The sequence below is a fragment of the Petaurus breviceps genome, unplaced genomic scaffold, assembly GCF_028583685.1.
Source record: "Petaurus breviceps papuanus isolate PSGF00001 unplaced genomic scaffold, PetGlider_PUasm1.0 563, whole genome shotgun sequence".
In the NCBI taxonomy this organism is placed as follows: domain Eukaryota; kingdom Metazoa; phylum Chordata; class Mammalia; order Diprotodontia; family Petauridae; genus Petaurus; species Petaurus breviceps.
Window position 1 is genome coordinate 413,218 of NW_027186380.1, and position 22,413 is coordinate 435,630.

The window sequence follows — 22,413 nt, forward strand, 5'->3', positions numbered from 1 at the left end:
CCTCCCAGCCCCTATCGTGCTCCCCTTCCCCAGACCTCCTGCTGACCTGCCCCCTCTTTTTTTCAGAGCTCTCAGGCCCCCTGCCAGGGGGCTGAATCCTGGACTGAATTTGGTCTCCCAACTCAGGTTTCCCCTGGTCTTTCCCTAGAACCTCCATCCCAGATCCCTCCCATCCCCAATTTCCCTAACTTCCCTCCTCCCTAGATCAGTCAGTCTATTATCTAGATAATGGGTGTGTGTTAGTTGGGGAGAGGGGAGGCAGGGAGGGCAGAGGACCAACTAGGGAGAGATCTCTGCTTCAGGAGCCATTGAGGCTCTGACTACTCTCATCCCACCTGGGATCACAATCCTATTTTGTCTCTGGGTTCTCTGTAGGAGAAGGCTCCAAGGGCAGGGCCTGACCCTTTGTTAATCTCTTTATAGGTCTGCCTTTTGAACTGGTAGAAAAGGGTAAGTGTCTGCCCCTCTGGGATCCTTTTCCCTCCCCAGCTCAGGCTGGAGAGGAAGAAGACCTGGCCCAAGCAGGGAGCCTGGAGCCAGAGGGAATGGCCCCTGGGAGCTGCAGACGCCCAGCCCAGGTGAGTGCACTCTGCCCTCAGACTGGACTAACATCAGCCAAAGAGGCCATTTCCATAGACCTAGAGGATTGTCTGTGAGCCTGGCTGTCCCCTCCCTGAGGATTGTTTCTTTAGTAAAATAGGCAGGAAATTGAAAATAGTAGTAACAACACTGCCCTGCTCTCTCCTTCTGTGTTTTGAATTGATTCTTGGCACTTTGGGGTCACAAGCACTAACCATCCCCACTCCCCCATCCAATTGCTGCCCTACTGTGTGCTTTTTAAGGTTCCCCTCATGATCCCTGATGCACAAGGACAACCACTTCCCTCATTCCTCTGTCCTCTAGGGGTCTTCTCTTTGCTCCCTGTATCAATGCCTAGCACCTCTCCCCCCATATCCATAGAACCTCTCCCCCCTCCCCTTTGCCTCTTTGGCCAAGCTCTCCCTGCCAGACCTTGAAGGCAGGATGCTCTGCTTGTCCTCCAGGGTCTGAGCTGCACCAACACTTTAAGTGTCTGGGGCACACTGACCCCTCCTGTCTTGTAGCTCATTTGACTCTCAAGGGCACAGTGAGAGGGCCATGAGGGTTGAAAGGAGCAAATATTATGACCTGGGTTGGGCTGCAGGGATCCTGTCTCCTGCATGCTCTGGTCCAGTGTTTTTGGAAAATACAGCAACTCAAGAAAACAGGTGAAGTTGGCTTCTGGGTCACACTCACAGGTCCAAAGGCCCTCAGCAGAGCTGTTTGGGACCAGGCCAAAGAAAAGAGTTCCTTCTTTAGCTGTTAGTGTATTAGCTTTTGTGAAGGGCCTTCCCTTATTGGAGAGGATATAGGGAAAGGGCTGAGTTTGGGGAACTGTTCAAAGTCCTGGGAGTTTTCTTTTCCAGCAGAGGAAAAGGGGAGGTCCAGAAGGAGACCCTCAGTTCTCGTCAGAGAGGCATCAGGCACAAAGGCAAAGACAAAATGGAATGACTTACTTTCTCCCCCACATCCTCTTATGACCATCTTCACAGCAGCCCTGTAGGGGGGGTGTTCTTATCATCCTTATTTCACAGGTCAAGAAACTGAGGCAAACAGAGTTAGGACAGGGTAAGTCTTTGTGGCTTAGCAGGTCACACAACTGATGAGTGTCTGAGTCTGGATTTGAACTCAGACCTTCATGATCTTTCACCATTTCTTGGCTCCCCCAGCATTGTCTTATGTGCCCATCTTCCCACACCCCTCCAGCACTGATAGCTGCCATTTTTGGTCATTTTTCTCAGTTTTGCAGAGTATGAAGTGAAGCCTCAATGTTGTTTTGGTTTGCTTGTATTAGTAGTTTGAAGCATTTTTTCCCGTGGTTGGGAAAACTTGGCAGTTCTTTTGAGAATTCTTTGTTCATATCCTTTGATCATTTATCTACTGGGGAATAGCTATTTGTTCTTTTTAATGTTTTAAGTCAAGTCTGCCTCTTGGTGATATTCCTTGGGATTTTCTTGACACAGATATTAGAGTGATTTATCATTTCCTTCTACAGGAACTGAGTCAAACAAGTCTAAGTGAATTCCCCAGGGTCACATTGCTGGTAAGTGTCACAGGTTCAACAAAACTCAGTTTCTACTTACTCCTGACGTGGTGCTCTCTCTACTGGAAACTTAGCTGCCATTGGATATTAGTCTTTTTCAAAATAATATTTCATTTTATGCCAATGACATATGAATCCTTTTTAACATTCATTTTCCCCCCTAAAATTTGAATTTCCAGGTCTCCTCCTGCCTCCTTCCTCTTGCCCCTCCCACAGTGTGTAAGCAGTCACAAAGAGAATACATCTGCAATCATGTAAAGTATTTCCATATTACTCATTTTGTGAAGAACAAAGCGACTTGAACCAAAAAGAAAGAAAACGGGCAGGCTTTAAGTCACTGTTCATTCTCAGTTCTTTCTATGGTTGGGGATAGCATTTTTCATCCTGTGTCCTTTGAGTTAGTCTTAGATCATGGTACTGTGAGAATAGCCACGGTATTCACTGTTATTGAAATGATCGTTTTGCTATTACTGTATACAATGTTCTCCTGGTTCTGCTCACTTGACTCTGCATCAGTTTATGTAAGTCTTTCTAGGTGTATCTGAAGTTATCCAGTTTGTCATTATTTACAGCACAATCACATTCCATTACACTCATATACCCCAGCTGTGAAGACGTCCCCATTCGTGGGCATCCCCTCAATTTCTCACACAAAAAGAACTATCTGAATACCCTTCTATAAATTGGTCCTTGTCCCTTTAAAAAAATATATCTTTGGGATACTGACTTGGTTGTGTTATTGTTAGGTAAGAGGGCATGCAGAGTTTTGTGGCCCTCTCAGTATACTTCTACATTGCTCTCCACAATTGTTGGATCAGTTCACAACTTGACCAGTAGTGCATTAATGTCCCAGTTTTCCCAGTTCCCTCTAGTCTTTTATCATATTCCTTCTCTCTTTTATTAGTCAAGTTAATAGGGGTGAGGTGGTACCTCAGAGTTGTTTTTATATTTCTCGAATCATGAATTTAGATCATTTTAATAACACTATAACTAGCTTTGATTTTTTTTTTTCCACCTTGAACGTACCTGTTCTTGTTCTTTGACCATTTATCAGTTGGGTCTTGGCTTGTATTCTTATGACTTTGACTTAGGTCTCTATACAGTTGAGAAATGAGACCTTTATCAGAGATCTTGCTGTGATTTTTTTCACTTGTCTGCTTTCCTCCTAATATTGGTTGCATTGACTTTATTATATTGTAAAAAAAAAACTAATTTAATTGAATAGAATCAAAATGATCCTTTTTATATGTAGTAATGCATCCTGTCTCTTGTTGGTGGTAAGTTCTTTCCTTATCCATAGATCTAACAGGTAAACTATTACATGCTCCCTCAATTTGCTTATGGAACCACCTGTTATGTCTAAATCATGTACCCATTTTTACCTTAGCAGATGATGTTAGATGTAGGTCTATGCCTAGTTTCTGCCATACTATTTTCTAGGTTTCCTAACTGGTTTTGTCCCAAAAGGTGAGGGATTGGTGAAGCCCTGAATGCAGAGATAATTTAGGAAGAATTTTTTCTTCATTTATTGATTGAACCCTCCCATGAACAGTCCATAATTTTCTATTTGTTTAGATCTGACTGGATTTGTGAGAAAATGTTTTGTAAGTGTGTTCTTGTAATTTCTGGGTTTGTTTTGGAAGATAGACTCCCAGGTATTTTCTGTTGTCCACAGTTACTTTAAATGGAATTCCTCCTTCTGTCTTTTGGTGCTGGAATTTTTTGGTAATATATAGAAATGTTGAGAATTTATATGGGTTTCTTTTATACCTTGTAACTTGGCTAAAATTGTTAATTGTTTTAAGTAGGTTTTCATTAATTCTCTTGGATTCTCTAAGGATAGAATCATATCTGCAAATGGTGAGAAGTTTGTTTTCTCACTGCTTATTCTAATTCCTTCCATTTCTGTTTTCTTTCCTCTCCTTGCTCTAGCTAGCATTTCTACTAAAATAGGGCCTAACAGTGGTGATACTGGGCAACATTGCTCTACCCCTGATCTGCTTGGGAAGTTTTCTAAGGTATCCCCAGTACAGATAATGCTTGTTGACAATTCTATATAGGTCATATTTATTGCTGTATAAGAAGTTCTCTTTTTTTTTCTATGTTCTCTAGTGCTTTTAAGAGCAATGGGTTTTGTATTTTGTCAAGGAGTTTTTCTTCATCTTTTGAGATAATCATATGATTTCTTTGGGTTATGTTATATTGATGTGTGGTAATTTTGCTGATGGTTTTCCTAACACCAAAGCAATGCTCAATTTCTGTTATAAATCTCACCTAGTCACAGTGTATGGTTCTTCTGATTTTTATTTTTGTTATCTCCTTTCTGGTATTATGTTTAAAAAGGTTCTATCTGTATTTGAGAGCACTTTGTCTGTATTTTCCCTCTCTGATTTTATTCTTTCTGGTTTGGTCTCAGCAACATATTTGTTTGATAGAAGAAATCATTCTTTGTCTTCTTTTTTCCTAATAGTTCATGTAGTTTTGGAACTGATTTTTTTTTTTTTTTGCTTTTTGGAGGGCAATTGGGGTAAAGTGACGTGCCCAAATTCACAGGACTAGTAAGTGTGTCAAGTGTCTGAGGACGGATTTGAACTCAGGTCCTCCTGACTCCAGGGCCAGTGCTCTATTCACTGTGCCACCTAGCCACACCCAAATTGATTTATATTTTACCTGTTTGGGGGAATTATCTTGGAATCTATCTAGTCCTAGAGATTTTTTTCTTAGGGAGTCCATTGATGGCTTGTTAAATTACATTTTTCTGAGATTGGGTTACTTCAGTATTCTATTTCCTCTTCTGCTAATCTGGGCAATTTCTCTTTGTATAAATATTCATCCATTTCAGATTGATTATCAGATTTCTTGACATATATTTGGGCAAATTAAATTCTAATGATGCTTTTAATTTTTTGTCATTCCTTTCATATTTGATACAAGGAATTTGGTTTTTTTTTCTTTTTAAAATATCTCCTGTACCAATGGTTCATCTATTTTGTTGGCATTTTTCGTAAAACCAGCTGCTCATTATATTTATTAGTTCAATGGTTTTCTTGCTTTTAATATTATTAATCTTTTTTGATTTTCAGAAATTTCATTTTGGTGTTTAATTGGGAGCTTTTAATTTGTTATTTTTCTTGTTTTTTTTTTTTTAGAAACATGTCCTATTTATTGATCAAGTCTTTCTCTATTTGATTGATGTAACTGTTTGGATGTATAAATTTTCCCCCAAGGACTGCTTTCACTACATCCCATAAATGTTGCTGTGGTGTCTCATTGGTTTCATTACCTTAAAGGAAATACTATTTCTTTGATTTGTTCTTTGATGCATTTATTCTTTGGAGTAGTGTTGTTTTTCATCAATCTTTTCACTGCCCTCCATTAAATGTAATTTTTATTGTATTACAATCTGAATGGGAGATATTTTATATTTCTGCTTCTCTGCATTTGATGGTGAGTGTTTTATGCTCTAATCCAAGGGCAATTTTTGTATGAATGCCATGTACTGCTGAGAAAAATAATTTATTCCCTTTTTCCAAAGGCCCAACGATAAAAGTTGTCTAAAATTTATTAACGTCCTTAACATCTTTCTTATTTTTTGGTTAGATTAATCTAATTCTGAGAGGGGAATGTTCAGGTCCCACCACTAGTATCATTTATTGTCTGTTTCCTTGTATAGCTCATTTAAGTTGTCCTTTCAAACTTAGATGACATACCATTTGGTGCCTATATGTATCTGCTCCAGGCCCTTACCTTTATTCTGTGTATTTCTCTACTTCCAATATATTTCTGTAAACTGCATGTTGTAGGCTTTTGATTTTTAACTCATTCTGCTATCCACTCCTCTTTATGGGTAAGGTCATTAAATTCATTTTTATACTTATGATAAACAGCTGTATATTTCCCTCCATCACATTTTCCCCTTGGTTATCCCCTCTGTCTCAGTTTTCATATTATCCTTCTTCAACAGTGATTTATTTCTCACCAACACCTCCACCAACCTGTCCTTTCTTCTGTTCATCCGCATACCCCATCCCTTACCCTTTTAATTTCTGTATAGGATGAGAAAATTTCTATGCCCAAATGAGCATGTACATTTTTCCGTCTTTGAGTCAATTTGCATAAGAGTAAGGATCAAGACCTCCCTTACCATCTCCCCCACGTTCCCCTTCAGTTTAACTGCTCTTCTCTGCCCCTTTTATGTGAGATAATTTCCCCCTTTTCCTTCTCTTACTGGTAGAGCACAACTTCCCTTGGGCTGACCATGTTGTTTAGATGCCAAAATGATGTTTGCACAAACACTGTTTTATGGAGACAGCATGCCAGGAAGTCTCTCACATGGTAGTTAGAAGAAGCGATTAAAGGAAATTTCCAAAGTCTCTCTGAAGAGAGTGAGTGAGACATTATATCAAGGAGAGGAAAGAGAAAAAAAAGGATCTACTTGATTTTTTCCATATAATTTTTTATAATCAGTGGTGAGATATGGGAGACACTGTCAAAGGTCGACCCCGCATGGTGTGCCCACCTCAAAGAATGTGCTGTGCCATGTGAGCAAAGCAGAATTGCAGTAACTCAAAAGAATGGGAAGGTGCACATTGAGAACCATCTCCATCCCAGATGTTCACATGGACTTTTTGTACCCGAGCTCTGCTAGGGCCTTTTGGGCCCCTTAGTCTGATCATCCCTGGTCAGACACACCTTGACCCTGACACGGGGATGTCATTGGGTCCTCTTTGAGCACAAAGAACAACACAAATGACCAGCCATGAAACTAAATATTATAATAAAGACATACATGCTATTGCAGGATGAAAGTCATCAAGCAAAGGCATGAGATGTCTGGCCCTGGCCCATCACACCAGGGCAGCCTCAAGCCCTCAAACTGACAGCAGCTAATTCTGCTTCACTTGGCTGGAAGGTCTCATGTCCCTCAGTTCAGTCCTGATGGTAATTACGGTGTCTTATGAATCCTTTCTATCTTACGCGTACAGAAGACTTGGTTTCAGCCTCTCAAGAAATCAAGATCTTTTCTTTCTCTTTCCTCTCTTTTCTGTAATCACACATATATTCCTGCCCCTTCCCAGAATACCCTGTGCCTGTGAGCTTCTCACAAACTCCCCACAGAATCTGAGAAGGAAGGAATTCCCATCATATTCTCTCTTTCCCATCCCCAGATCCTCCTGCCTAACACTTCCAATACATACATACAACACATTCCACAGGGAGGCACATCCCATAGTAAGACCCTTTAAACTTTATTCCAGCTCACCCTGCCAAATGCTTTCCTGAACATTCATTGGCCTCATATACACCATGGTTTCAAGTGTTGACTCTGACACTCATGAATGGTACAAGCCCTGAGTAAATCCCCTTTCTGTGCTTCAGCTTTCTCCTCTCACTTGAGGAAGGTTAGACTACAAGAAATCTGGAGTCTCCTTCAAGTCTAAATGTTGTGACATTTGGTGATTTAGGACATGGTGACGTTCAAGGATGTGGCTGTGGACTTCACCCCAGAGGAGTGGGGCCTCTTGGACCCTCCTCAGAAGGAGTTGTACAAGGAGGTCATGCTGGAGAATGCCCAGAACCTGCTCTCCGTGGGTAAGGACACTTCCTCTGTTCCCTCTCAATCTGCTATCAGAGGCAGTATCTTCATTCCTGAGTGTGCTGGTTTTGAGCATTTATTAGTTACTAGAAAGGGAAAAGTGCTGGTCTCCTGTGTCCCAGAGACAGGGTCCTCCTGCTGCCACATTTTCCTATAAAAGCTCAGTACCTTGTGTGAAGAGAACCAGGAGGTTGCCTGGTTGCCCCCCTGAAGCTGTCTCTTGCCAATTCTAGGTAGCTTGAAGTCCCAGATGAGATCAGTGTTGAAGTATCTCAGGTGTGGAAGCCATCCCACATGATGTAGTCCAGTCTGACCCTGCATCTGAATTTTTTCTGCCAAATCTCTGACAACTGCTCAGGCAGCTTTTTCCTGCACCCTTTCTCTTTGGGATGGGCCAAGTATTTAAGGCATTCTTCTTTGTGAGAAGCCTCAGTTTGTAGCTCCCAGCTATACGTGGTAGGGCACATTTGTCCTTCCTTTATATCGTCTCAAATTCCAGCCTGGATGGTGGGAATGGAAGGAAGGGAATAAGCATTTCTGTTCAACCACTGTTCACCAGCTCTTGTGCTAAGTGCTTTCTTTACAATATGATGTCATTAGGTGATATTATTATCCCCCTTTGATATTTGAGAAAACTGAAGGAAACAGAAGTTAACTGAGGTTCAGGAACACATAGGTAGTAACTGTCTGAGTCTGGATTTAAACCCTGGAATTCCTGGCTATAGGCCCAGGGCTCTCACCACTCCACTACCAGCTGCCTCTCATTTCTACATAATGGATATTATGCAATGTGTCCTTCATCATATGAAGAGGGTGCACCATGTCCAATTTTTTTTATTCTATTTTGTGTCCATGGTCTTCTGCCCATCTCTCCCCAAAGCTCCCCAAATAAATGCTATATAAACCTTGCTTCAGTATTTCTGTGCACAATACTGTATTCCTTGCTTGCTAGCTCCTGTCACTGACAGGAATAACAGAGTGGTCCCAAATCAGAATTTGTACTAACTGAGTTTCACTGAGTTCCCCAGCAGGAGAACCTCACTGGAAGGGGCAAAGCCTCCCTGTAGAATTCCAAGGTTTTTATAGGTGAGGGAAGAGCAGGGGAGGTGACAGGGCCAAAGTTGATTCAGCAGGGTCTGATTTTCAGGAGCTCAAGGCTGATCTGGCCCATCCAAGTTTGGGTTACTGCCTTTAGAAGCCTTAATGGGAGAATAAGGCAGATCTGTGCTAACATGATGGAGTGATTCTCAGAATGGAGTAGCTTTACATGCACACTCTTTCCCTAAAGACACCTCAATGACAAGTTTTCTCCATCCTTATCCCTGAATCCGCATGCCCAGGGCTGCCAGTTCCCAGAAGAGATCTGATCTCTCATTTTGAGCAAACAGAAGCTCCATGGCTGCTGGAGCAAGAAATCCTGAGGAGCTGCCATCCAGGTGAGTCTGGTGAAAACAGGTCTATGAAAGCTGTGATGACAAGAAGCTTCCAGGTGTGGGGGTGAAGCACTACTACATTTGAGGGCAAGAAGACCTGACTTGGAAATATTTTTGCGATAGTTTTTAGAAGTGGAATCTTGAACAAATCATGGAACCAATGAACCTCAGTTTCCCCATCTGTAAAATTAGGGATCTGGACACCATGGACTTTCAGTGCCCTTCTAGTGATAAATCTGTGATCTTATATGAAGTCATTGTTTGGAATTTGGGGGCAGGAACTCTCCTGCAAGAGCAAAAGGGGTTAGGTTTCCAATCTGGGCTCTTTCTTAGACCTTCTTCAAGTGAGTGAGAATTTTTCAAGTGCCTTCTCTGTGCCAGACCTTCTGATAAGGCCCAGGCATATAAAGAGATACAAGGAACATCCTCTGCTGTCTTGTAGCTCAAATAGTGGGGGAGCAGACAACATACTAACAACAGTGTGGAAACCTATTTTAGACTGGACAAATGGGAGCTCACTGAGAGAGGGCAGGCCCTAAGACTAAGAAGGACTAGAAAGGCGTATTGTGGAAGGTGGGCTCCGGCTGGGGCTTCAGGGAAGCCAGCACAAGCATTCTAGCCATGGGGCTGGCACAGAACGTCCCCAGAGTTGGGAGGTGGAGTGTCCTGGTCACTGGACAGAAGGAGGCCTGCACCCCTGAAGTACAGCATGTTTGGGGGGAAAATAAGATGAAAGAAAATGAGAAGAGGAGGAGGAGGGCAGATGGTGAAGAGGCAGGTGATTAACAGCCCAGAGAGGGTTTACATGTGATCCTTTTGCTAGGGAGGCAGTCATGCTGTTGTTCAGTCATTTCAGTCACTTCTGCCTCTTCACGATCACAGCTGGGTTTTAGGCAAGATACTGGAGTGGTTTTCCTTTAACTTTTCTCCATCATTTTGCAAATGAGGAAACTGAGGCCAAGAAATCTAAGTGACTTACTGAGGATCACACAGGAAGTAAGGGTCTGAGGCTGGATTTGAACTCAAGTCTTCCTGAGCTTTGCTCTATCCACTCTGCTTCCTAGCTGCCCCAAGGGATACAGTTAGGGAGGTATCAAAGGATAGCCCAGCTACAGTGGGATTATACAGCCCCAATGTGCTGTGGACCCAGACAGCCTGGCTTTATGGTTTTCCCTCTCTCCATTCAGCAGCATCTCAGGAGTACCAAAGGTTGTCGCCTTACTTAGATTTAATCCAAGATTGCGCTTTACAAATAAATGATGAACCTGTGTCCCTCCCCTGGTCTCTGAGGCTACATCTTTGGCTCATTTTGGAGATTCATTGGCAAGGTTCTTTGAGTTGATAGGTACTCTTAGTTTCAGGGGATGGGAAGTAAAAACTCCCAGGTGTCCCATAGCTTGTCATGCTTCAGCAGGCAGAAAGAAGTGTCTGTGGGGCAGCCAGGTAGCACAGTGAGTAAGAGCACTGGCCCCAGTGTCAGGATGACCTGCGGGATCGAATCCGAGCTTAGACACTTAGCCAGAAACACCTGCCCGTGTAACCTTGAGCAAGTTACTTAACCCCAATTGCTTAAAAAAAAAAAAAAGAAAAGACGTGTCTGTGATCTTCATTTTGTCTCTGGTCAGGTCCCAGCAGCATTTGAACCTGACAAAGGTCACTTACTATAGGGGTTATAGTGCAAGTCCCAGAAACAGAACTGGGACCAGAACATGCATTTGCCACCTGAGAGACCAGAACACCAGGATTGTGGTAGAGGCCTGGTGTCATCCCTGGGCCCAGTCAGTCACTCAATATGCATGGATTAAGCAACTCTAGTTTTCTAGGCTCTCAGCTGAGGTTTTGGAAGGAACAAGTGAGTGCCTGCTGTCAAGGAGCTCCCAAAGTGGCACAAAAACATGGAGATGGTTTGAGAAGAAGCAACCGATTGGGAACATTGGTCTTAGCTGATTTATAAAAAAGTTGGTGTTACGGAATGGAAAGAAATTTTATTCTATAGGATATATTGGAACTCCAGGAATGAGGCTAATAATGGTTTAAGAAAGAAAGAGAGAATTAGGGAGGAAAGAGTCAAAATCATAATAAGAATGATAAAAATTCAGACATACCTCAGACAACTTGCATGTTTTCTTCCAGAGCATGCAACTAAATTAAGAGAGCAATAAAGCAAGTCAAATGAATTGTTTTTCTTTCCCAGTGCATATAAAGATTCAGCTTACACTATTCTGTTGTCTATTAAGTATACAATACAATTGTGTCTAAAATATCAATGTAAATGCCTTAATTTTAAAATAATTTATCACTACAAAAATATAACTATCGCCTGAGCCTTCCTGGAACAATAATCTTGTTGCTTGTGGACGCTCTTGCCCAGAGTTGACTGCTGACTGATCTGCCAGGTGGTTGCTCAAGGTTGGGGACAACTCTGGCGATTTCTTTAAGGTGATAATGAAGTTTGTCTCATTGATTGATGCTTCTTTTCACTTGAACACGTAGAGCCCATCATGGGATTATTAATTGGCCCCTTTTCAATACCATTGCGTGTCAGGGAACAGGAAGACCCAAAGACAAGAAGGAAAGAAGTGACCATGGTATAATAAAATAAATTGTCTTAATAGCAAAAGAAAAGAAAGTTTGATGGAGAAAGGCCCTCTAGTACTGTGGAATGTTGCATGCCCACTTGCAGAGTCGCATTTGTAGTCTCAGCGATTCAGGTTGGTCAGGTCACACAGCCATTGTAAGCTCATTCCCTGACTTGTGAATATAATGAGAATGTTGTCACTGGTGTTCATGAGGATCCAATGTGATTGTCTCTGAAGGTCTTTGTAAATCAAGTTGTCTTTCAGATGTAAACTAATAGCATTTTAAAATGATTGATTCTGTCCATTGAACTTGGAAGAATTTTTTCTTAGCCTGGGGAAGTAGGATGTAGATCAGTTAGTTTACTTTATCCCCAAGTAGGGGAGGGATTGTAATTACATATTTTGTGTCCATGTTTCTCTGTATACATATATATTTTATTGTTTTTTTCTGACAGAAGGAGAGATTAGACCTAAAATGCTGGAGACTTCTGAAAATCCAATCATTTTTGTCAATGAATATCATGAGAAGACTGTCATGAGTGATGGTGCCTGTGACGTCACTGGGAGAGAACTCTGTGGTGTATTTCTCAGAGTCCACATAGGAGAGAAACTATATGATTGTCATTATTATGGGAAGGACTTGATTCAACAGTCATCCCTTATTGATCATCAAAAAAGTCATACTGAAGAGAAACCACAGGAGTATTCTCAATATGATGAAGCATTCGGTGAACACTCATCCTTCCTTATCCATCAGAAAATACACAGTGGAGAGGAAAATTATAACTGCAATCAATGTGGAAAGGCTTTCAGGCTGAAATCTAAACTAGCTGTGCATCAGAGAATCCACACTGGAGAGAAACCTTATGAATGTGATCAGTGTGGAAAGGCTTTCAGACAGAAATGTAAACTTGTTGTACATCAGAGAACCCACACTGGAGAGAAACCATATGAATGTAATCAATGTGGAAAGGCTTTCCACATAAGGTCCAGTTTTACTGTTCATCAGAGAATCCACACTGGAGAGAAACCTTATGAATGTAATCATTGTGGAAAGGCTTTCAGAGTTAAATCTAAACTAGTTGTACATTGGAGAATCCACACTGGAGAGAAACCATATGAATGTAATCTGTGCGCAAAGGCTTTCAGAGTGAAATCTTACCTAGCTGTACATCAGAAAATGCACACTGGCGAGAAACCTTATGAATGTAATCAATGTGGAAAGGCTTACAAACACAAGGCCTATTTCATTGCACATCAGAGAATCCACAATGGAGAGAAACCTTATGTATGCAGTCAATGTGGAAAGGCTTTCCAACAGAGGTCCAGTTTAGTTGTACATAAGAGAAGTCACACTGGAGAGAAACCTTATGTATGTAATCTATGTGGAAAGGCTTTCAAAGATAAGGGCTGTCTTGTTGTACATCAGAGAATCCACACTGGAGAGAAACCTTTTGAATGCATTCATTGTGGAAAGGCTTTCAGAGATAGGAGCGTTCGTGCTGTTCATCAGAGAATCCACACTGGAGAGAAACCTTATGAATGTAAGGAATGTGGAAAGGCTTTCAGAAACAGCTTTAGTCTTACAGAACATCAGAGGATCCACACTGGAGAGAAACCTCATGAATGTAATCAGTGTGGAAAGGCTTTCAGAGATAGGGGCAGTCTTGCTGTACATCGGAGAATCCACACTGGAGAGAAACCTTTTGAATGTAATCAATGTGGAAAGGCTTTCCAACAGAGGTCCCATTTAAGTGTACATCAGAAAATCCACACTGGAGAGAAACCTTATCAATGTAAGGAATGTGGAATGGCTTTCAGTTACAAGTTTAAACTTACTGAACATCAGAGAATCCACACAGGAGAGAAACCTTATAAATGTGTTCAGTGTGGTAAAGCTTTTACACAGAGATCCAAGATTATTACACATCAGAAAATCCACACTGGAGAGAAACCTTATAAATGTAGTCATTGTGGAAAGGCTTTCAGAGATAGTAGTGTTCGTGCTGCACATCAGAGAATCCACACAGGAGAAAAACCCTATATATGTAATCTTTGTGGGAAGGCTTTCAGACAGAGAGCCCATTTAACTGGACATCAGAGAATCCACACTGGAGAGAAACCTTTCAATATAATCACTATTGAAAGTCTTTCAAACTGAGGACCCACTTTACTCCTCATGGGAGAATCCACACTAGAGAGAAACCTTAGGAATGTCATTAATGCATAAATGTTTCCCCACAGGGCTGGAATCTTGCTCAGCATCAGAAAATCCACACTGGAGAGCAACCTCATGAATATCTGGAATGTGATAAAAACTTTTTATGTCCACCATCTCCTTCCCAAAGAAATGTGCTGAAGGAAGTGTCTAAGAGACAGAATTTCTTGTCAGTGGTTTCACTAATTAGGACTATTGAATATTTAGTAAAACAGTGGTCCTTAAACTCTGTCTTGTGAACTTGGAGGAATCACAGAGGGCTCTCAGCACTTATGTGCCCTCAGATAAGTGGACATTGCCCACAGGTACAAATCAGCTCTAATGCTTAGACAAGATTGAATAAAGATTACAGTGAGAGGTGGGCTCATCTTCACAGGGGTCTGGGGGACTTGACCCCACCCTCAGTCCTGGACTAGGACACGTTTCACTTCCCAGGTCATCCTCTCTAGCTCTAGGCTCCCTGCTGGGGCCAGACCTTGGTCCTCTGCAGCCTAAGATGGAGAGGGAAAAGGATCCCAGAGGGGCAGAGTGTTTGCCTTTCCTTCCAGGGCAGGAGAGTAGGATAGAGGGAGTTGCAAAGGGTCTAACCCTACCCTCTGGGCAGAGACTCCAATCCACCAGCAGGGTAGGGCTTGACAAAGAAGATGGTCCCTCACTCTCCTGCTCCTCGTTTTTGGTCCCGTTCCTCTCCTTCCTCCTATAGAGACCCATGTGGCAGAAGGATCTTGGCTTCCTAGGTGGGATGAGACCAATCCGAGTCTCAATGGCTCCTGACTCAGAGTTCTCTGTCCAGCTGATCCTGTGCCTTCCCTGTTTCCCCTCTCCCCTCTCTAACACACTGACACATTATGTAGACAACAGACTGACTGCTGGTTCTAGGGAGGAGGGGAGATTTCTCCTGGCTCCCCTAAAATATTCCATGTACCCCCAGGATGAAGCCTGCCCCTGGCTTGCTCATTTACCTGCACTCTCCTCCCACCGCAGTGAGACAGACCTTTCCAGCTCACTCTTCAAGCTCTCCTGGGCTGGTAATCATCTTCACTGCTCCAAAACTGGTTCTGAGCCATTATTGCGAGGTTGTTTGGAAGGGAATTTGGAAGATCCCAGGCAAGTTACTTCTTCACTCTGCCATCTTGGCTCCAGAAGCCGTCATGCCCATTTTTGCAGGAAATATACTGTTGATACCTGAATTTTTCTTGAAAAGATCACTTCTCTTTCCCGTTCTTTTGTTTTCTTCTGTTGTTTCTTTGCATTGCTCGCTTAAGAAAACCTTATCCCACTTTACTATTCTCTGGAAATATGCATTCATTTGGGTATGTCATTCCCTTTCTCTTTCTTACATTTACCTTTCCTTCTTTCCTCAGCTAGTTATTTCTAATGCCTCTTCAGAGAGCCATTTTAATTTCTTCTTCTTTTTCCTTGGAATATATTTAGTTGCTGTCTGCTGTACAGTATTCAGAACTGCTGTCCAGAGTTCTGCAGGCAATCTGTCAGATCTAATTCCCTAAATCTATTATTCACTTGCAATTTATATGCATAAGCAATGTTATCTAGGTTATATCTGTAGGGTTTGATGCTTTTCCACATTTCCTTCAATTCGACTCTGAATTTTGCAATAAGAAGCTCAAGATCTGGCCTTTGATCAGCTGCAGGTCAAGTTTTGACTCATGTTATAGTCAGATTTCCCACCTCTGCCTTTTTTCTCCCCAAAATGTTTTCTGTTTTCATAGAACTGAGCAACTTTGGACTCAGTGTTTGGAAGATAGACTTGTCACTGTCATGTTGAATGGTTTGCCTTGAATTATACTTGACTATACCTTTAAATAATCTTGCTGGAGAGAAAACTTATAGATCTAAATAACAAGGTTAGGCCTCTTGCTGAAGACCTGGTTATATTTCCCAGTATAAGAGACCTTATTCAGCATTCAAAATTACTTACTGTTAATAAACCCCTACAAATGTCATGGCATTCTCCTGTGAAATCCTGATATTTCTCATTATTGTTCAATAACATTCCTTTGTGTTCATATACTGCGATTTCTTTAGCTTTTAAACAGTTGATGGGTATTCACTTTGTTGTTTTTGATGGCACAAAGAGTTCTGATATAAATATTTTGAAAACTGGCTGCAGTCAGTCTAGAGAATTAAATTCATAGCTGGACAAAGTGAGTTTCTATGTAATACAATTTGGAAAATATATTCAATAGAATTGATGTCATTTGATTGACAGCAATTTTTTGTTTTAAATCTGTCTTGTCAAAATAATAAGGTTTTCAAAAATATGTAATATTGCTTTTGTTATTATCTTTCAAAATTGTCTTTTATTATGACTTTGGGAAATTATTTGATAAGAAACATTGAGCATTTTAACAGTGATGCTTGGAGGGTGATTCTTAGGCAATCAACTCCACTTTTGATGTGCATGCTGTGAAATGGCAAATTAGACTATTAGAGAATGTGGTTATAATGTTTCAAAACTGCTAAGTGTTCAATTCAATGTATCTGGCTGAAAAAGAATAAAAATAACAACTTGGATTTTGGGAAAAGTAAAAAAAAGCTTGTAAATTCTCCTTATCTGGGAAGTTCTTTGGGGACTCACCAAATGCTTCTGGACCTTCTGTTTGGGCAAGGTCACCAAATCTTAGCTCTGCTTAAGAAATTGCTTAAATGGGTGGCCCAGTGAATAGAGCACCGGCCCTGGAGTCAGGAGGATCTGAGTTAAAATCCAGACCCAGAGACTCGACACTAGCCATGTGACCTTGGGCAAGTCACTTAACCTCAATTTCCCTGCCCTCTCCCCTCCAAAAAGAAATTTAAAAAATAAATAAGCTGCTTAAAGAAGAGGTTGTCCAATTTTGAACCAAAAGTACTTGGCTGAATATTTAAGATCTCAAAGAACAGTTTGGGGACTGGGAGCTTGCAAATTTGTTTATAATACCCAACTTTTATGGGAATTTGTCTGGCCACTGGTTATTGAAATTGAGAAATTCTATCTAGAACAATATATATGGCAGTTACTACACCTTTGAACCAACTCAGTCTCAACAGCCTCCAGCTTTCCTTCAAAATCGGACCCTTCCTTGGGTACAGTTGATAGTCACTTCTTGGAATGTGGAAAATAGGAGTCTGACTCCAATCCCCATTATCTGGGGACTCCATCATATCAATACAATAAGCCCGGATTATGTCCAGGCACTATACTAGGTCCTGGGGTTAACAAGCAGGGTGAAACAGCCCCTGTCCTCAAGGAGCTCACTTTCTGAAGGGTTTAGTCAAGTAATTAAGTCAACAAGCTTCTGTTAAGTACTTGATGGGGTCCAAGCAAGTTGTAGGCTCTTGGGATTCCAAGAATGGAAAAAGAAAATAGGCAATTTGCAAACAACTACACAGACACACACTATGCGTAATTGTAGCAAACTTTTAGAAGTTTCTCTGCTTCACTAATGAAATGTTCCCCTTCCGTATATTATTATCTGAAAGGCTACAGGGCAGACAAGCAAGAGGATGTATTATGAAGGGAATGTTTTGGGGTCCCTTGACTTCAATAGGAGTATTCCCCTGTCCTATACAGTTACCTGCAAAGGTTACTGGGCAGATAAGCAAGAGGACCTGTAATCTTTTTTGTTTATGCCTCCAGATATGGTCCTAGAATAAGTAACTAATAGAATAAGGTCCCTAATAAGTAACTAACCTTAAGCAAGGCTAAATAGTGAACAGGATTAAGGGAGGCTCCTTCTACATTATCTGCATTCCTTTGATGTAGGATCTTCCTACATTGTCTTCATTCTTTTGGGGGGCATAAAATCTCTGTGCTCCTGGCATCTTTGGCTTTGTATGAAAAGGTCCTGTAATAAACAGACTATTGATTATACCCCTATCTCATTATTCTCACCGTTTGCTAGCCCACTGAGTTGGCCGCAGTAAGTGGTGCCTACAACATGAGGCATTAGGACTGCTAATTGAATCTCTAGCGAGGGACCCCCAGGATTTACTGGCAGGAAGCTGGCCGCAAGAAATCCGAGGGACATCAGATTTCTTTCAAGGTAAGGGGAAGGCTCTAGAAGGGCGGTCGTCGGTGCCTCTTTTCCACAATTAGAGCTCAGAGAACAACATAGTATGGGAGCAAGCTGAGTGAAGGGTTTAAAAGATGAAGGAAAAGATCTGAGAATATTACAACATAGTGTGCAAGAAAGGGATATCTGGCCTTAGATACCAGGTACTAGTCTAATAAAACCTCATATTTGCTATTGCCTGCAAGACTTCAGTGTAAATTTCTTTATTTTACAGATGTTGAATGGGGGCGACATTTGAAATCAAATAAGTTACAAGTTGGAAGGTGTTGAACATAATGTAATATATGAAATTAATTCAAAATCAGACTTTTTGTCTGGACAAAGGTTTGCACTATTTGTTTCAACACCTGACAAATGCCGTCTTTGATCTGGTTCTGCATCAAGTTAATTTAATAACAGTAACAATTAGCCTTTATATAGTGCATGTAATGTGCTGGTCACTGGGATAAGTGATTTATAGACCTCATATTTGATCCTCACAATGATGCTTAAAGGTAGGTACAGTTATCTCTGCTTTACAATAAAAGAAACAGAGGCAGACAGTTTGTGACTTACCCAATATCAGAGTGCTAACAAATGCCCGAAGGAGAATTAGAAGTCAGGTCTTCCTGTGTGCTGTGTCCAACTATGCCTATATATCTATATATCTGTATATGCAGTCCTACTATACTTATACAATGTATTACCAACTGTATTGTTACTTATAACTAGTATATAGGGAAAATGCTCCCTTCTACCTGGATGTGATAGGAGAATTTGTAGAGTCTGTTCTTGAGAGATGAAACTGCATTTTTTTAACCTCCATATCAGGCAATAAAATGAGTGAATAGTTGATATACAAAAGAGGTGTTTTCTATTTTTAAAATTTTTTTTGCTTTTTGGAGGGCAATGGGGGTTAACTGACTTGCCCAAGGTCACAGGGCTAGTAAGTGTCACGTTTCTGAGGCTGGATTTGAACTCAGGTCCTCCTGACTCCAGGGCCAGTGCTCTGTTCAACGCACCACCTAGCTGCCCCAAGATGTATTTTTCTATTGGCAAATTACAAGATGTGTCATCTTTTCACAGTGGTGAGGAATTAGGCACTAAGGGGATGCCCATAAATTTGGGAATGGGTGATCAAGTGAGGGTATATGAACTTAATAGAATATAACTCTTTCAACAAAATATGTAGGGAATGATTTCAAGGAAACCTGGGAAGACTTGTGTGAACAGATTACAATGCATAATGAGCAGAATAATTTATATAGTAACAAAAACAGTAACCCCCCCGCCCCCCGCTGAAATTCTGACTTAAGAACTCCAATGAACACAATGACAAACCACAACTTCATAGGTTAAGTGATGACATATGCTGGCAACTTCCTGATAAAAGATGAAAAACTCAGAGAGCAGGGTCAGACCTATTTTGGGGGGACACAGACAATACAGGAATTTTATTTATGATTATACATGTTTGTAATGGGGGTTTTCTTTTCCTTTCTCAATTTGAGGTGACTGGGATGTTGGGGATATTTGCTAATTTAAAAAATATATATATTAAGACCATAAAGAAGGAAACATCTAATACTTTTCACAACTGTGCTCACAATAATTCTTAACCTTAGATAACAAGATTTTTAAAAATATAGATGGTTTTAATTATATAAAATTTAAATGTTTGTATAAAATAAATGAAAATCAAATTAGAAGAGAAATTGTACATAGTACAATATATCAGTGGGGTACACTGTCTCTCTGCACCCTCTGTGAAGACTCCTCACAGTGAGGAAAAGAGAGGGAGACTATCTTCAAACCACAGCCAGACTGGTATAAGACTGGACAGACCTGAGTCCTGGGTTTTAGCAGCAAGCACTCCACTGTCCCCAGGGTGGCTGCCAACACAGGTTTTAGATCTGCTTTTCTAAAGGAAAGCAACTCAAAATGGGTTAACAATCTTATTTTAATCAATCAAACATATATAATTTACCTAGTTCAGGGAGAAAACGTCAGCACCCCGAACACCAGAGAATACAGAGGTTACAAGCAGACAACAAACACAGAGAAACATTTCAGCAGACAGGCCTCCAACTGTCTGACCATTACATGCATACCTACCGTAGTCAGTTACCAGAGAGGGAAGCATCAACATCTGGATTTTCCAAGCCAGGGGTTCAATGGCTGCCCAGAGTCTCATTGGTCAAATCACAACACTTCTCAAAGTAAGTCCCAAAACAAAGCCTCACATCAGGGTTTATATAGCCTTCTCCTGGCTCAGAGAATGTCACCCTGCCCAATCACACAGCACCAAGGTGTGGGCATTCCTGAAAACCAAGCCTCCCACCACAGGCTCCAGGTGCACTTAAGCTTATCAAAGGGCCTAAGGGGCAGGGAAGATCTTAAATTCCCATTCCTATGACATGGGTTTTCCTAAGACATTACACAACTAAAGACCTGTCCCCCCTTCCCTTGCTGTCAATCAGTATTAAACCCTTTAGAAATCTGTCAGTCAGCATTAAGCCCTTTAGGAATCTCTTAGGACCCTTCCCCCTTCTTTACTTTGGCATTTGCCTAATAAGGATGTGTACACTTGGATTGGCTGTACCCTTTTTCCTTGTTCTTTGTCTTTTTTCTGGACCAGACTGTAAGCCTCCCTCCTAGCCACTGAGAGATAGTGGCAGGCTTCTTTGTTCTTGGCCATTGGAGAGGATTTCCCACTTATATTGTGAGCCTGCCTCCCAGCCAATGGGAGGAAGGGATGGTGGTGGGAGGGGACTTAAGAACATTAGGGTATAAAATCTAGCTTTGCCTTCTGTAACATGACTCATTCTGCTGGCCCTTGCTGGTCAAAGGATGCCTTCTTCTCTGGAGAACTGAATAAAAGTTTCCTGTTCTCACCTCACGATACCTCAGACTTTTATTTTGGGGGGACTTTTATTTTTGGGGGAGGGGATTTTTGGGGTCCCCTTATGCCACACATATCAAATATTAAAATAAAAGTGACAAGAGAAAGTATATTCCAAGATATGGACAAAGCTGAAACCTGAGTGTACCAAGAGCCATTGCCAATAGATGTTTGTTGAAGGAATAAGGTTTGCTTCTTTTTTCTGTCTGGGGTCTTTATTTAATTCAGTTCTCTCATGGCTCTCTGGAAGCTCATCTGTCTCTAACACTCTCTTCTACCTCATCATTAGGAACTGAAATGTTGGGTGAGACTCTCAGGTTATAATGTTTAAATAAGAGTAAGTTCAGTTTTAAAGAGTTTGCTTTCAGTGTTTTGATTATTGGTCACTCCAAAGTTTGTGAAATCAGGTGTAATTGGAATCCAACCCAGAGTTTGTAGATGATGTTTAGATTAAATCTAGGAAACTTCCCCAACCCCCAATGTATCTGACATCAGGATAATGGGTTTAAAATTGCAAAACTAAATTTTGTCCTTTTACACAATTTGATCAGGGCTTCTAATTATCATCATCTTAAATGCAATGACTTAAGGATTTCAGCAATTGGTGTTTAAAATGTATATTACCATTATAAAATCTGTTTTCATAAGTAATGTTGGTGAAAGGTGTGAGAGAAATAAAAGCTGTCTTGATTTGTAAATTGTTAAGTATTAACTCTTGCAAAATTCTAAATGGTGAAAAGTAGCATGAAGCAAGGTGGGTATGATTTTAATTAAGAAAAAAAAGCACAAAACTGATTTTTTTTAAGACCAGAATACCCTCAAAGGTGAAAAGCAAAAAGGAAGGAATGAAAAGGGAGATTTAGAAAAGCCCACTGCTCCAGTAGAGGAGAGGAAGGACTATCTACCCCCTATCTTCTAACTACAGAATGGACATGTATTGATTCCCACAGTTATAATACAATCCAGAGTTTAAATTATAGACACCAACTCTCAAAGCTGTCCTGTTACAGGCATAAGAGATCCAAAATACACCGGGATAAGTTAAAGGATGTGGGACAGTGTTTGGCCAACCTGTAGTTTGGTTTGGCCTGTTAGTCGACTCTTAGTGGAGAGGAACCCTGTAAAGGAATCCCTGTGGGAAGGCTTCAGGTTAGAATCTCCTTCTGACACCTAGAAAGTCCCCACTTTGGCCTGGCCTCATTTCTGGGATGTTGGTGGAAAACACAACAGAATCTTGGGAGAGGCTCCCAGCTGGCCTGACTCTGGGAGGAGGCTTTCAGTGTAGCAGATGCCTTTGTGGACATTTTCTCCCTGAAGTATATTGAGAACCTGCAGGAAAATGGGATCGAGTTGTTTGAACCTTGTCCTGTATAGCTTAGGGACTGGGTTTGTATGAGGCTTTTGAGACCTACTTTGTTGCTTAATCTGCACACACAGGTCCTGCTGTCCCCAGAAGCCTTGAGAGGAGGGAGCAGTCCAGAGAGTGAGGCAGTGAATTTTCTGAGATGGGC

The 22,413-nt window shown here is 41.2% G+C and overlaps 1 protein-coding gene and 2 pseudogenes across 1 annotated transcript in view; 2 read left to right on the plus strand and 1 right to left on the minus strand.

The window, feature by feature from the left end:
* Window positions 1–22,413, minus strand: part of LOC138173106 (zinc finger protein 850-like) — a 784,878-nt pseudogene that overhangs the window by 385,069 nt on the left and 377,396 nt on the right.
* Window positions 1–22,413, plus strand: part of LOC138173092 (zinc finger protein 420-like) — a 436,800-nt gene that overhangs the window by 100,610 nt on the left and 313,777 nt on the right. The gene's annotated exons all lie outside the window — the stretch shown is intronic.
* LOC138173096 (zinc finger protein 420-like) lies at window positions 426–14,580 on the plus strand (annotated as a pseudogene).